The following is a 15,282-nucleotide window of genomic DNA, read 5'->3' as shown; positions in this document are numbered from 1 at the left end:
AAAGAACAAAAGAATGGGACTTTTCAGATAGCTCACTCAAAGAGCTTGTCTAAAGGCATGATGAGCTGAATGCTTGCTTCTGAGCTCAATAGTTCTATTTATTCTGTGATTCCATCTCCCGGTTTGGGTCACTGTCTGTGCTGAGTCTGCACATTCTCCCTGTGTCTATGTGGGTTTCCTCCGGGTGCTCCGGTTCCTTTCATACTCCAAAAGACGAGCTGGTTAGGTGGATTGGCCACGCTAAATTCTCCCTCAGTATACCCAAACAGGCACTGGAGTGTGGCGACTAGGAGATTTTCACAGTAACTTCATTGCAGTGCCAACGTGAGCTTATTTGTGACACTAATAAATAAACTTTCAAAATCTTTATGGTCTAACGTGAAGCAGATGGCTTCATCATTCACATTTCGTATGTTCTCTTTTCTGAAGGAGCAGCTGCAGGATTTTCAAGCTAGCAAAGTTCCAGGGGAGAGGCAAGAAAATCAAGAAGAAAGTGAAAGTGAGTCTAATAGAATTACAGATAATTTTCTTTTAAACTGACTCATCATCTGATTGACAGCACAGCTATTGTGGTATGTGGGCTGAGAGCAGATTCTAAGGCTGAATAATAAGCAAGGTACTCAATGCTGTTTGAATCAGAATATAGTCTCTCACTGAACTGGAAGCAGAACAAATTTTAAACGACGCTTGGATTCCATAGTTGCATGTAGGAATTCAGTGAAGACAAATATACCAATGTGTAAAAAAGGAAAATCATTCACCACAGGAGTATTCTTGCTTTTTGAATAATGGTATACTCTACGTGTTCGGGGAGATGGTGGCGTATCGATGATGTCTCTGGGCTATTAATCCCGTCAAGTCCAGCTTAACGCTCTGGGGGCGTTGTGTTCAAATCCACCACGGCAGCTGGTGGAATTTAAATTTGATTAACAAAATCTGGAATATGAAGCTAGTTTCAGTAATGGGTGATCATGACAACTATCATCAATTTGTTATAAAAACCCATCTGGTCCACTACTCTCTTTAGCAAAGGAAATCTGCTGTCCTTAACCTGTCTGGCCTAAATGTGACTCCAGACCCCCAGCAACATGGTTGACTCTTAATTGTCCTCTGAAATGGACTAGTGAGTCACTCACATTAAGGGGCAATGGGCAACAAATGAAAGAACAACGAAGAAAAAGCAAGTACCCAACCCCACAGGGATATCTGTCCACATAAGAGACTTTTTTGATCACTAACTTTCCTTCAATGACATATTAGAGTTTCCATTATCTGCATCTCCCAGAAGAGGGAGCCATAGTCACAAGGATGCTACAAGCTATAACACCTGTCGATGGCTGGTCACACTGAATAGCCTGTAGTATTTGAAAACAGCCATTCTCTATCCTTGTGCCATGGTACTGAATAAGCCTACAGTAAATAGCCAATCTCGGTCACTGTATCACTACACTCAATAACCTACATTACTGTACCTGTCAATGACCAACCTCAGTCCTTGTGCCATTGTACTAAATAGTCTGCAACGTCTCTTGTTTAAAAAAGAATGCATTCTGCTGTTGAAAAAAGAATGTTATTCAAGAAATGTGTTGAGAATTTATGGGCAGCATGGTGGCACAGTGAATGGCACTGCTGCCTCACAGCACAGGAACTGCGTTCAATTTCAGCTTCGGATGACTGTGTGGAGTTTGCACATTTGCTTGGGTTTCCTGTGGGTGCTCCAGTTTCCTCCCACAGTCCAAAGATACATGGCTTAGGTTGATTGGCCATGATAAATTGCCCCTTAGAGTCAGGGAGATTGGCAGGGTAAATATGTAGGGTTATGGGAATAGGGTCTAGGTGGGATTGTTGTCGGTGCAGGCTCGATGGGCTGAGTGGCCTCCTTCTGCACAGTAGGGATTCTATGAATTTATAGCCATTGTTTTAAGTATATTTTTCTTCAAGGGAATTAGTAAAAATAGATTAATCTTGCATATTATCATCAGTAATATTGTACTGAATAGCTCCTGCAATCATGCAAACCAGCCTCCTATCCATTGACTCTGTCTACACTTCCTGCTGCTTGGCAAAGCAGCCAGCATCATTGAGGACCCCACGCATCCTGGACATTCTCTGTTCCACCTTCTTCTGTCAGGAAAAAGCTAACAAAAATCTGAGGCCACGTACCAGCCGACTCTTCTTCCCTGCTGCCATCAGACTTTTGAATGGACCTACCTTGCATTAAGTTAATCTTTCTCTACACCCTAGCAATGACTGTAACACTACATTCTGCACTGGCTCCTTTCCTTCTCTATGAACGGTATGCTTTGTTTGTATAGCGTGCAAGAAACAATACTGTATGTTAGTACATGTGACAACAATAAATCAAATCAAATCAGTGAAATACTTGTCTCAGCTATAATTTCGATTCTCTGTATCCGCTTGCGCCTTTGCCCTGAGTACTTTAACTGTAAACGGTCACCAATTTCTGTCTCATTCCTCCACAGGTAACCTGCTGGGGGTGAAGACCATGTAAGACATTTGCTGGACCCTGTATATAAAGATTTTCTTTGAAGTTATGTTGACCTAGCTGTTAACTAAGCTGCTGAATGCATCAACTGTACATTCAAAAGTACATCTGTTCCAAGGAATATTACATCTATTTGCAAGAAGCATCAATTATACAAAATATATTAGCACTTATATTAAGCAAATTAACAAAAAAAAATGAAAATCCCTCGTACTGCAAAAGTGACATTTTTAAAATGTCTAATGGGTTGAATTTTGTAGTAGTATTGATTGACTCCTTTTATAAAGTTAGAATTTATAGAAATAATCAAAATAAGCTAACTGAATATTGAAGATTGAATATTTTATTGTTCCACACGTCAAAGCTGATTTAAGGAAAATATCCTGGGTTTACTAGTTTTTATAGTTATTTATTATTTTGCTTGAAATTACTGTCAAATTGCACTAGTAACTAATGTGCGCAACATAAATCCTACTCTGCTGTTTTAATGGGAGTGTTCCCATTGAAAGTGTAATCTACCTGACAAAGGAATTATACTACTACAAAATCATAGGAAGTAACACACTGGGTTAGAAGATGAGGTTACATTGCGTAGTGAAAAGTAAAGGAAGCTTTACACTGCATCCAATGTTGCTATTCTTGGCTTGGAAACATTTGATAGGACAGTGCAGAGGGAGTATTAGTCTCCCAACTGCCTTGCGCCATTTCTAATGTAGGAGCAATTGATGAGACAAGTCAAGGAAAATATTTATTTCTACCTGTCTAGGGAGTTCTTGATCATAGAATAGAATCAGAGAATCCCTAAAGTGCAGAAATAACCATTCAGCCCATCGACTCTATACCAACTCTCTGACAGTCTCTTAGCCAGGCCCTCTCCCCCACCCTATCCCTGCAACCACACATATTTCAAATGGCTAATCTCCCTAACTCACACACCTTGGGACATTACAGTGTAATTTAGCATGGCCAATCCTCCAAACCTGCGCATCTTTAGACTGTGGGAGGAAACGCACGCAGACATGGGGAGAATGGGCGAACTCCACACAGACAGTGACCTAGGGCTGGATTGAACTGGGGTCCCTGGAGCTGTGAGGCAACAGTGCTAACCAGCGCATCACCGTGTCAATGTTAACAGTGAACACAATAAGCACAAAATTTTCCTATCTCCTACCTTTGGTATTCCTCCCTCTGGCAAACACAAACACTGAAAGGAAATACAATCATTGATCATGAGTGACCAAATAGCATTCCCCCTTGGTTCCATGGAACCAAAGAACCCCCTACAGGGCAGAAGGAGACCATTCGGCCCATCGAGTCTACACTGATACTCCAAAAGAGAATCTTACCTAGTTCCACCCCCGCCCCCCCCCGCGCCCCCCCCCCCCGCGCGCCCCCCCCCCCGCCCCCCCGCCCCCCCCCCCCCCCGCCCCCCGCCCCCCCCCCCCGCCCCCCCCCCGCCCCCCCCCCCCCCCCCCCCCCCCCGCCCCCCGCCCCCCCCCCCCCCCCCCGCCCCCCGCCCCCCGCCCCCCCCCCCAACACTGACTTCATCACTCCAGTACTGCTATACTCTTCACTAAAGAACTTGGGCAGATATATTGTCTCACAGAGGAAGCCTGAATATAAGGAGATTGAAAATGGATGTAGAATGTTGCAGGTTCCTTTAAATCACCAACATATGTTGGACTTCCAACATATTCCTAAGCTCAACAACTATATAGTACTTGTGTTTAGCCCCAGATCCTGGGGATAACTCCCTCGCTTCTGCCCTTTTATTTAGCCAGGTCATCGCATTCTCACTTGACTACTTGGTCTAGAATGGGTTAATATTCTAAACAGAATGACAAAATCCAGGTGGTGCTTTATTGGCAAAGATTGATCAATAATTATTTTCACCCTCCCTGATAATGCAATATCTTATTTATCTGTGTAACAACCTAAGATATTAGACTGCCAAGAAGACACAATAGTCCCAGCGGAGGTCTTTTGTATTCCCTACAGTCATTCTCCAAATAGTGTTAAAAATTAATCAAATAATGGTGGCACAGTGATTAGCACTGATGGCTCACAGAGCCAGGAACACAGGTTCAATTCCCGGCTTGGGTCATTGTCTGCGTGGAGTTTGCACAATCTCCCCGTGTTTGCGTGGGTTTCCTCCGGGTGTTCCAGTTTTCTGTCACAGTACAAAGATGTGTGGGTTAGGTAGATTGGCCATGAAAAATTGCCCCCTAGTATCAGAGGGACTAGCTAGAGTAACTGCATGGAGTTATGGGGATAGGACCTGGGTGGGATTGTGGTCAGTGTAGGTTTGACAGGCTGAATGGCCTCCTTTTGCACTGTGAGACTTTGTGATACAAAGTTTAAATCATTCATTACAATGTGTGTAGCATAGAACTGAGCTTGCTTCAAATGACAAATAGTGCCACAAGTGGGTTTCAATTCATATAGTTTCAGATCTATCACAATCCTGTTCCCACAGCATAATCTCAGATACTTACAACAGCAATTTAATTTTGCTGAATTTTGGCATTATTTTGGTCAGGAAACGCTGATACCAGCAATGGAAGACTTTTCCGTTTCTGGCATGTTATTCAACATAGTCTGCATTCAGTTTCCAGGCTCACATCTGTATGGGGCGATTCACAGACTGAAGTTATACTGCTGGCAAACAAGGCAGCACACTGGGGAATGAGGTAATATCCTGCAATGACATACTGATGTGCACCAGGTGTGTCACATTAATGACAGAAGGAGTGACATTATGGTCGCACAAAAGCCAACATCAGGGACTCACTGGTTGCATTAGAAGCTTCAGTACAGAATAAAACTACCTCTACATTGTCCCTGTTTGTGGACTTTTCCTAAATGAGATTGTCCATTTTATAATAGTGTAATAAATCCAAGGCGACTCAATGAGGCTTCAGAACACAAAGGCTTTAATTCTAAAGCAATTAAAAATGATATAAGGTGGTCACAGGTGGACAGGTGAGAGGGGAGATGTACAGAAGGGTCCAGGAGAGCAGTTTTTTCATACAGAGAGTGCTGAGTGTCTGGAACAAGCTGCCAGAGGGCGTAGCAGAGGTGGGTACCATTTTGTCTTTTAATAAGTATTTGGACAGTTACATGGATAAGATGTGTATAGAGGGATATGAGCCAAATTAAGGCAATTGGGATTAGATTAGGGGTTTTTAAAAAAAGGCAGCATGGACAAGTTGGGCCAAAGGGCCTGTTTCCAGGGCCTGTAAACCTCTATGACTCTATATACCAATAGGATCTGACAGAATAACTCTGTGACTGTTCACTACTCATGCCTGGCTCCCACTGCCGATTCTTCCCGATCTGGGATGTTGGCCCTTGCACTCCACCAGCTCAGCTTCTCACCACGACATTCCATAGACTCTGGCCAACCATGCAGCTCTCAGAGAACGCCCCCTTAAAAGGGCCATGCTACGATAACCAGTAAGTGCTCAGCTAGAGGAGTTTGTTCATACAGTCATGATAAACAATTCAAGCATGAATTCCATCGCCTGCTCTTTCTGTGACATGCCATCAGCAGGTGAAAGCTTTCTCGGAATGAAAGGGTTTTCTTTTGTTGGAGAGAAGAAATGTGGGGATTCGGGAAGAAGTAATCCACAGCTTGGTGAAGCAACACTCAAAATACAAGAATTTGCTTTGTAATGACAGCTAATGGTGGAAAGGTGTCAAACTGAATTCTCAGACTTATGTTTGTGTTGAGTTAGCTGGTCACAGCTGGGGGATAGATGTGAACGTTATATAATCGGTCCTCATGCCTTTAGTTAAAAACGATGAAAGCTTTCTAAAGTGATGCAATTCCTACTCCAAATTGCAATACAATGGGACCTGTTAGACAGCCTATGATCGCAGATGTCTAGTGAGAAAAGTCTTGGTCATGACCTGGAGTCACATTACTGACCAACTCTCACTGCCAAGGGACAACTAGGATGAAGAGCAATGTCAGTAAGGTATCAGTGTCACCAAAAATCAGTGAAGAAAATTGAATATCTTAAATTGTAGTAACAGTCATTGTCATGATGAGGCCCATGCTTCCGTCTCTGCTGTTTGAGATATCAGATAAATGCATCAAAATGTACAAGTACATTATTCTGAATTGATTAAGTGATGATGTATTAGGTCTTTTTCTAAATTTACCATGCACAGTTGTCAGCCAGTCACCATGTTATTAGGAACTGCCCCATCCTGGGACAAGGATCACTTTAAGTAAACATATTAAAACTAATACCAGCCATCCACTAAGGTCCTCTTTTGCTTTCATGAATGTTTCCTCATTCTCATAATTAAGTTATGGAAGTTGGGAATTGGAAAAAGAATCGATTGAAGTAACAAGCTGGAGTGGAAAGACCCCCCCCTCACCTCCCCCAACCACAAACCACCAAAATGGGAATTAAAAAGTTTCGGGAGGAATCACTCTATTGTCCTTTATTGATTTAATGACTGGATTGGTGAATTTTGAGTAAGCTCCATATCCTGAAATTGTGATACAGCGTTAACTTTGCTCAGTGGAGAGTCTCCTCCCTCTGAGTCAATGTTGAATTTTCACACCAAAACTTGAGGTTTTAATAAAGAACAAAGAACAAAGAACAACCCAGCACGGGAAACAGGCCCTTCGGCCCAACAAGCCCGCGCCGCCGCATCACCCTACACCTATTCTACCCTGCGTGTCTACGAATAGAAACCCTGACTTAGCCAGATTCAGGGGAGGATAGTGTCAATTTGGTAAAACCAATCAGCCTAAGAGCACATCTTTGGGGTGTGGGAGGAAACCGGAGCGCCTGGAGGAAACCCACGCATCCACAGGGAGAATGCACAAACTCCCACAGACACAGGCCCAAATCCATGTATCTGCACAGCCAGCAGTGCTAGTCACCGAGCTGTTGCGGCACCCGTCTACCGGTCCAGGATCAAGCACACACACCGACACGAAGTACTAGGCCACTCCCGGAACCTCCAAGAGTAGCCCACGCACGACCCACCGTGTGCATGCCCCTCGTTTGACAACGAGGTGGACCTCCACCTGCGGAATAAAAGACAAAAACATTAATCACAAGCCTGCCTTTCCGGTGTCTCCTGAGGTTCTAACCCTTATTTAATAACCCCTACCATAACCCTCCATCCTCGTTTCACTCATGTGCCTATCTAACTGAACCTTAAACGAGTCCAACGTTCCCGCCTCCACCACCCTACTCGGTAGCGCGTTCCATACCCCCACAACTCTCTGCGTAAAGAACCTTCCTCTCATATCCAAATTATACCTCTCCCCCCTCACTCTTAAATCATGTCCTCTTGTATTTGTAACCTATCTAGGGAGCAGTCTCTCACTATTGCCTCTGTCTATTCCCTTCAGTATCTTATATACCTCTATCATGTCCCCCCTCAATCTCCATCTTTCCAAGGAGAACAGTCCCAGTTTCTCCAACCTTTCCTCGTAACCCAGCCCCTCCATGCCAGGCAACATCCTGGTAAACCTCCTCTGCACCCTTTCCAGAGCCTCCACGTCCTTCCGGTAGTAAGGTGACCAGAACTGGACGCAGTACTCCAAATGCGGTCTAACCAACGTTCTATACAACTGAAGCATTAGACGGCAGCTTTTAAACTCTATACCCCTTCCTATAAAGGCTAGCATTCCATAAGCCTTCCTGACAACATTCTCCACTTGTGTCGCAACCTTCATGGATTTGTGAACCTGCACTCCCAGGTCCCTCTGTGTTTCTATACTCCTAATTTGTCTACCTTTAATCACATAGCTCCTCTCTACATTATTTCTTCCAAAATGCATCACCTCGCATTTGTCAGGATTAAATTCCATCTGCCACCTATCTGCCCAATGCACCAACCTATCTATATCCTGTTGTATCACCTCACAATCCACTTCGGTACCCGCCAACCCTGCCATCTTGGTGTCATCAGCAAACTTGCTGATCACACCACCTACGCTCTCTTCCAAGTCATTTATGTAGACTACAAAGAGGAGAGGTCCCAGTACTGAGCCCTGCGGCACACCACTGGTCACTGGCCTCCAGCCGGACAAAGTCCCCTCCACAACTACCCTCTGTCTCCTATTACCCAGCCAGTTCTCAATCCACCTAGCTACCTGACCTCGTATCCCATGCGCCTTAACCTTTTCTACCAGCCTACCATGAGGGACTTTGTCAAACGCCTTACTGAAATCCATATAGATGACATCAACGGCTCTCCCATCATCAACCGTTTTTGTCACCTCCTCAAAGATCTTAGCCAATACCTCAGTGCAGAACTGAGGAAATGTTTTATAAAGTACGGGCCACGTCCTGATGTTGAAGGAGGCCACTTGAAGATGGGCATTAATTCCCCAAATATCTTAGACAATATGCATTCCAACCACCACCACCCCCCCGTCACCTCTCCCACCACCCTCCTTTCACCCCACCTCTCCCACCACCTTCCCCCCAGCCACCTCTCCTACCACGCTCCCCCCAGCCCACCTCCCTTTCCCCCACCTCACCCATGACCTCACCCCCTCCCCACTCTTCCCCTCCCTCCTCTCCACCGCTCTCCCTCCTTTCCCCCTCCCCCATTTCCCGTCCCCCGCCTCCCCTCCCCTTCCCACTCCCCCCCTTCCCACTCCCCCCTCCACCCTTCCCCCCTCTCCCCTCTGTCACCACCCCTCACCTCTTCCCCCTCCCCCTATCCCCCCTCCCCCTCTCAAATAAGGCAACATCACCAATCAGGTTAAGTAGTCATTCTCCTCGAGTTTTGTGACGTCCTACAATTAGTCATGCATTTCAAATCAATTCATTACCTGTGAAATGCTTCCTGGTTGGCTTAATCAGACAATAATTCTATCAGCGGCGGTAGGTTTTTGAGTTTTGACAAATGTGGGGTAGGCCTTGACTTTGTACAATAATGCGAACCGAGTGATAGAGCCTGGTTTCCATCATCCACATTGAAGATAAATATTGGGCTGGATTCTCTGATCTTGCTCGCAGCCTGGATTCCCTGGTCCTGCTGCAGTGATCGCTAAATTCTCCCTTCTCACTGGCAATGGCAGCAGGGTGGGGAGGTATGGGGATTCCGCCATCAGGAGGGATATAAAAAATGGACTGCTGAATCTCTGTCACTCATTTAACATCGTTGTGCCATCGAGATCCACCCTCGGATTGTGTAGTCGTAGCCATCCAACAAAAGGCTCTGGAGCAACCAATTTGCCTGAAGACTATCACCAGCAGCTCCATGATGATAACAGTGAATTCAGGAGGGTAAGTATCTCGATTTCGAGATGCAATAAGGTTAAAGATACTTGAGTACAAACTATAACAGGCATATGCATACAAATTGAATAAGGTAAGCTTATCCATTCAATACTTTTGGAAAGGATGGAATGGGCACTGCTAAACCTACACAAGAGTTTGGTTTCCATTGAGTTAGAAACTGATATAAATTTAGACCCAAACATGTCTTAGCATTCCCTATGAGGTGCCATGCTGGGTGTTTGATACTAAGGTTAAGTAAAGTTTAGCTATTTTTGGTGCCTTATGTCATCCATGTTGAAATGGTAAGCTTTCCAGTCTGTCTTGAGGCCAAGATAAATAAGCCTAAATGCCTACGAGATTAGTTTACTTGTAGTCATAATTGCAATGTTATTTTTATGGACATGTGACTTTTTGGCTTGCTGCAACTAATGTATCTGGATGTAATGCATTAAAAATTTTTTGTCACAAAATGTAGCCATTCCTCTTTGAGTGATTGCGCAGATAACATAATTGTTGTCCTTGCAAGAGCATGTCATCTGTTTACATATGAAATCCAGGCTGTTTTTTCTATCAGATATGTGTATGAGGTGCGTGCAAAGCTGAACCACCTCCCTGCCCTTGAATTAAAAATGACTCTCTTCATATCATGACTATTTAAAGGCTCTTTCTGAACTTGATATGGAAGGGGTAAGTGTTATAGTTGGCATCAGATAAAGCTGGGCTGATTAGAGAAGCTGTGGAGGAAGTAGTCAATGCCTGTTGCATGATTAGTTTCATTTATTATTACGTGACGGAATGGAAATTGGAATTTATTTATAGCTTCCTTTTTTCCTTAATCTATACAAAAGCAATTTGGACTTTAATGATGAGGGGAGCATGAAAGGCAAATTTAACATGAATCAGGCATTCAGATCCCATGTCACAACCTCACCTAATCTGAAAGTGAGGAATTCTAGAGCTAGAATCTGGCATACATGGTCACATAAAACCTGCACTCTTTTGAAGTTGAGCATTGCACCACTGCTAGCTTTCAGGTTGGCACATGTATCATAGAATCAGAGAGTCTCCACAGTGGAGAAGAGGCCATTCAGCCCATCGAGTCTGTACTGATTCTCTGACAGGGCTTCTAATCCAGGCCCTCTCCCCCACCCTATCCCCTAACACCACACATTTCCTATGGCTGATCTATCTAATTTATAGAATCATGGAATGCCAGAGTGCAGAAGGAGGCTAACTAATGCATCTTGGGATACTAAGAGGCAACTTAGCATGACCAATCCACCTAGCCTGCATATTTTTGGAGTGTGGGAGGAAACCAGAGCACCCAGAGGAAAGTCACGCAGAACAGGGAGAATGTGCAAACTCCACACAGTCACCCAAGGCTGGAATTGAACCCAGGTCCTTGGTGCTGTGAGGCAGCCGTGCTAACCACTGTGTCACTGCACCACCATTTAGCTCATCTCTTGAAAAGGACAAAGGCATGGGGCTCAGTGCCATCCTGATATTTGCTGGTGTGATTCCAGACTCCCGAATGTGGATCAGGCAGCTCATCGAACAAATGTTGCTGTCACAATGCAAAGAACGATCAGTGAGGTTCAAAATGGGCCCTGCACCAGTGTTGTGTCAATGGCCTAGGCTGTCAACATTCACAAAATGTGATTTTGCAAAACCTCTGCCATTGCAAAGGATCTGGAGATACCGTGAGGGATTTCTGGGGGTCTTTAATGTTGAATTGCTGGAGTTGCTGCAGATATCACTGCACTCTCACAATGATGAAAGCCCACCACGGTCATAAAAGTTACAACAGGTCCGGGGGGCCTCAGTGACTGTGCCCCTGGGTCTGCAACATCACAGGGAGTTGGAGAAGACGTAGCAATGAGAGTGAGCTCTGTGTGATGCATCCTGCTTACTTGGAGCTGGACTCCCCCATGATCTTTAACAGCGATAGGGGGCTCTATGCTTAACCACCCAGCAACTTGCTTCACATCTCCATCAATGTTCTTCTCTATACTATCCTGAAGTCCTCATCCAAATCCCTTGTGGCAGGGCTAGGCTAGACCTCACTCTCCAGTGACCTGACAAATCTTTTACCCCTGCAGCTCACTGACTCAACAGTTACTCATCCCAGCTCCATACTAGCCTGCAGTCTACATGCAGTGCCAATATCTGAGCTGGTGTTTGTGAGTTTCAGATCAATTGACAGAGCCTCTTCAGTAGCTTTTGCTTTCTCTTTTCATCCTTGGGCTATTGCGGTTGGACAGATAACAGTTCTTGGCTGTCAGAAAGCAGGAATTCAGAAGGGGAGCCAAAATAGAAAATGCTGGAAAATCTCAGTAGGTCAGGCCGCATCTGCAAGGAGAGAAAAGAGCTGACGTTTCGAGTTCAGATAACCCTTTGTCAAAGCTAAAAGGTTTTGAAAATGGATGATATTTATATTGTTAGGATGAGGGAATGAAAGATGAGTCATAGACACAAAACCAAGGAGAAAGGCTGCTAGTGGCAGTCCATAGAGAGAATAGAAGGTGTGAATGGCAAATGGCAGAGAAGCTGAAATTAGAGGGTAAACTGTGACAGATGAAGATGTGGGGGATGGGGGGAGATGGGTGAGAGAGAGGTAAAATGGAAAAAATGGGGAAAATGAAGCAAAAGGGGAGAAAAGGCAAGAAAAAGAGATAAAATAGAAGAAAACAGTGGGGGAAAGAAAAATAAAGAAAGACAATAAAGAAATAAAAGGTAGTGAACAGTTAAAAATTAAATAAAATGAAAACAAAGGGGTCGAGATGGGGATAGAGCCAATCATCTGAAGTTGTTGAATTCAATAGTGAGACTGGAAGGCTTTAAAGTGCCGAGCCGGAAGATGAGGTGCTGTTTCTCCAGTTTGCTTTGAGCTTCACTGGAACGTTGCAGCAGACCAAGGACAGACATGTGGGCGTGGGAGCAGGATCATGTGTTAAAATGGCAAGGAACTAGAAGGTCAGGGTGCTGATTACACACAGACTGGAGGTGCTGAGCAAAGCAATCACCCAGTCTACACTTGGTCTGTCTGATATAGAGAGACCACATTGGTAGCAGCGAATGCAGTGCACCAAATTGAAAGAGATGCAAGTGAAACGCTGCTTAACCTGGAATGAGTGTTTTGGACCTTGGATGGTAAGCATGGAAGAGGTAAAGAGACAGGTGTTACACCTTCTGCAACTGCAGAAGGGGAGGTTAGTGTGAGGGAAGGGGGTTCGAGTAGGAAGCAAGTGATCCCATAGTTACACCATCAAAGGCTTGCTGATCATGTTAGATAGAAGGATGTGGAGCTGCCGAGGGTTGTAATAGTAATAATTAAACTTAAACTTAAACTGTAGCAGCCAGCTCCATGATGCTAAGAGCTACGTTCTCTATAAGGCTCAGGAAGTGGAGACATCTTTGCTTTGCTCTGTTCTCTTCCCATTCTGTGTTAGTCCCACAAGAAAGATGGAACAAGTGTCAGTTATTGCGTTGGTTTGAGTGATGTGCCTGCTATAGCTAAACAGCAGGGGATATATGAAGGCAGCAAGAGCTGGGTGTGAGATTGAAATACTAGTAATATTTGTAGGGGTGTGAAGGTGAAGTAGAATATTTGGATTCAGGCGTGAGCCCTGAGTGCCAGCGAGCACTGATGGGTGAATGATAAATGTGTGGCGTTCTGAGCAGTGAAAGAGGCTGGTGGTGTGGTGGGTGGGAGATTTCATCTCATGCTACATTCACTGATCTTGATCACTGATATGACCACTGGGCTCTTGTAACAAGGTACTAAGATCTAAATAGACCTTCTTAGCCACTTGCTCAAACTCGCTTGAGAGTCTCCTCGCCCCCAGTGGAATCAAAACATCTCGCAACCTACCCATCTCCATCACAGTGCCACCACCATTCCCCTGGAATTCTCTCTCATGTAACTGGTGTTTCATTTTCCATGTTTTAAATTGTGGTTACATTATTCAGAGCAACTTTATACTTTTTTCGATGTACCTAAAAATAAGTGACAAAGAATCCTTAAAAACTGGAAAAGGGTAGTGCGTTGTCTGTTCCAAGGAAAGACCACTGAATTGAAAAACTTATTACAATCCAACAAGACCTATGTAAAAGTAGATAGGACTAATGCTGTAGTACATGAGGTTGACACAGGAAATGCTGTTCCGATAAAACATCATCCATATCAGTTTCATCCTCTCAAAGCAGTGCAGGTTCAAAGGGAAGTGGAAGCGATGATACAGGACGATATCACAGATCTGAGTCTAAGTGAATGAAGTTTGTCGATCGTGCTGGTTCCCAAACCTGATGGTACCCGATCGCTCTTAGATGTTGTCGCCGATGTTCTGCTCACAATACTGGAAAGAAGCACGAATGATTCGATCAGTGGAGGCAGATAATGATTCCCATTTACAAATAACAGCCGATGGTATCTGTATTTCAAGTTTGGGAATCCCCAAGCCTCCATTCCTCATCTGTTAGATTAGCAAAAGGTCCACGCAGTAACTAAATCTTTCTCGTTTCCAATTCCAAAGTTGAAGGGTTGTGGGGAAAAAGGAGCACATGATACTTACATCACAAAGATGTACTTACTTCGTGGGTACTAGCAAGTTCCTTTCTGTCAAAAGGCAGCCACGAATAAGCTCAGGCTTCAGGAGAGGCTGCCCTCCAGCGTTTTACACTATCGTAAGTGGAAGGTGCGACTGGAGCCGAATGAAACAAATGAGATTGCCAGTGTCAATTTCCGATAACAGATCAGAAAATTAATGAAAGATGGTCTAATTATCCACAATCCTGTGACTGTACGCATGCACGCAGGAAGAACACCCTTACATGCAGGAAGGGCCAGCACATGAGCATCGATGAGCAAAAGGATATAGCTAATGCTTGCACGCAGGAGAAACAGAAGAATGAGAATTCTGAGGCCTCTGTTTGGAAGATACAGGGAGTCTAAGGAGATCGATCGCCACATGTATCACAATCTGTACCTGAAGGTGACGGGTAATGTCTTTAAGAATAAGCGTGTGGGGAAGCAGCACCTTCACAAATTGAAGGCAGACAGATCTCATAAGAAGCTACTGGCTGACCAGACTGATACTCACAGGGCAAGGAGGCTCATTAATGCGTAAAGAAAGGAGGGACAGACAGCCTCTAGTAACGGAAGCCTGGCGATTATTAGTACAGTGTTGCCCCCGTAGGCGAAGCCAGCAGCACAGCAGGTTCTCGGCCCCCATAACACAATCATGATAGTACGGTAAGCGCCACGTTTCTGTGAAACATTGCCTATTTCCAATGGAACAAGTGCAGACGAGACCACCCTTACCTCACTGTAAAATGGGGGAAGCCAATTTTAATCCCCTGTCTTTATCGAGCACTCATTTATTTCTCCTACTGAGAATCATAGTCATAGAGTCATAGAGATTTACAGCATACAAACAAGCCCTTCGGCCCAACTTGCCCATGCCAACCTTTTTATTTAATCATTAAGCTATTCCCAATTGCCTGCATTTGGCC

At 44.6% G+C, this 15,282-nt stretch overlaps 1 pseudogene; it reads left to right on the top strand.

The window, feature by feature from the left end:
* Positions 1–387: 387 nt before the first annotated feature.
* Positions 388–14,897, top strand: LOC145352188 (large ribosomal subunit protein eL19-like; annotated as a pseudogene).
* Positions 14,898–15,282: the final 385 nt, after the last annotated feature.

The sequence above is a fragment of the Carcharhinus amblyrhynchos genome, chromosome 14 (assembly GCF_965287045.1).
Source record: "Carcharhinus amblyrhynchos chromosome 14, sCarAmb.v2.hapA, whole genome shotgun sequence".
Taxonomy (NCBI): domain Eukaryota; kingdom Metazoa; phylum Chordata; class Chondrichthyes; order Carcharhiniformes; family Carcharhinidae; genus Carcharhinus; species Carcharhinus amblyrhynchos.
The sequence above is the reverse complement of the archived record's forward strand: the minus strand, read 5'-3'. Positions and strand labels throughout refer to the sequence as shown.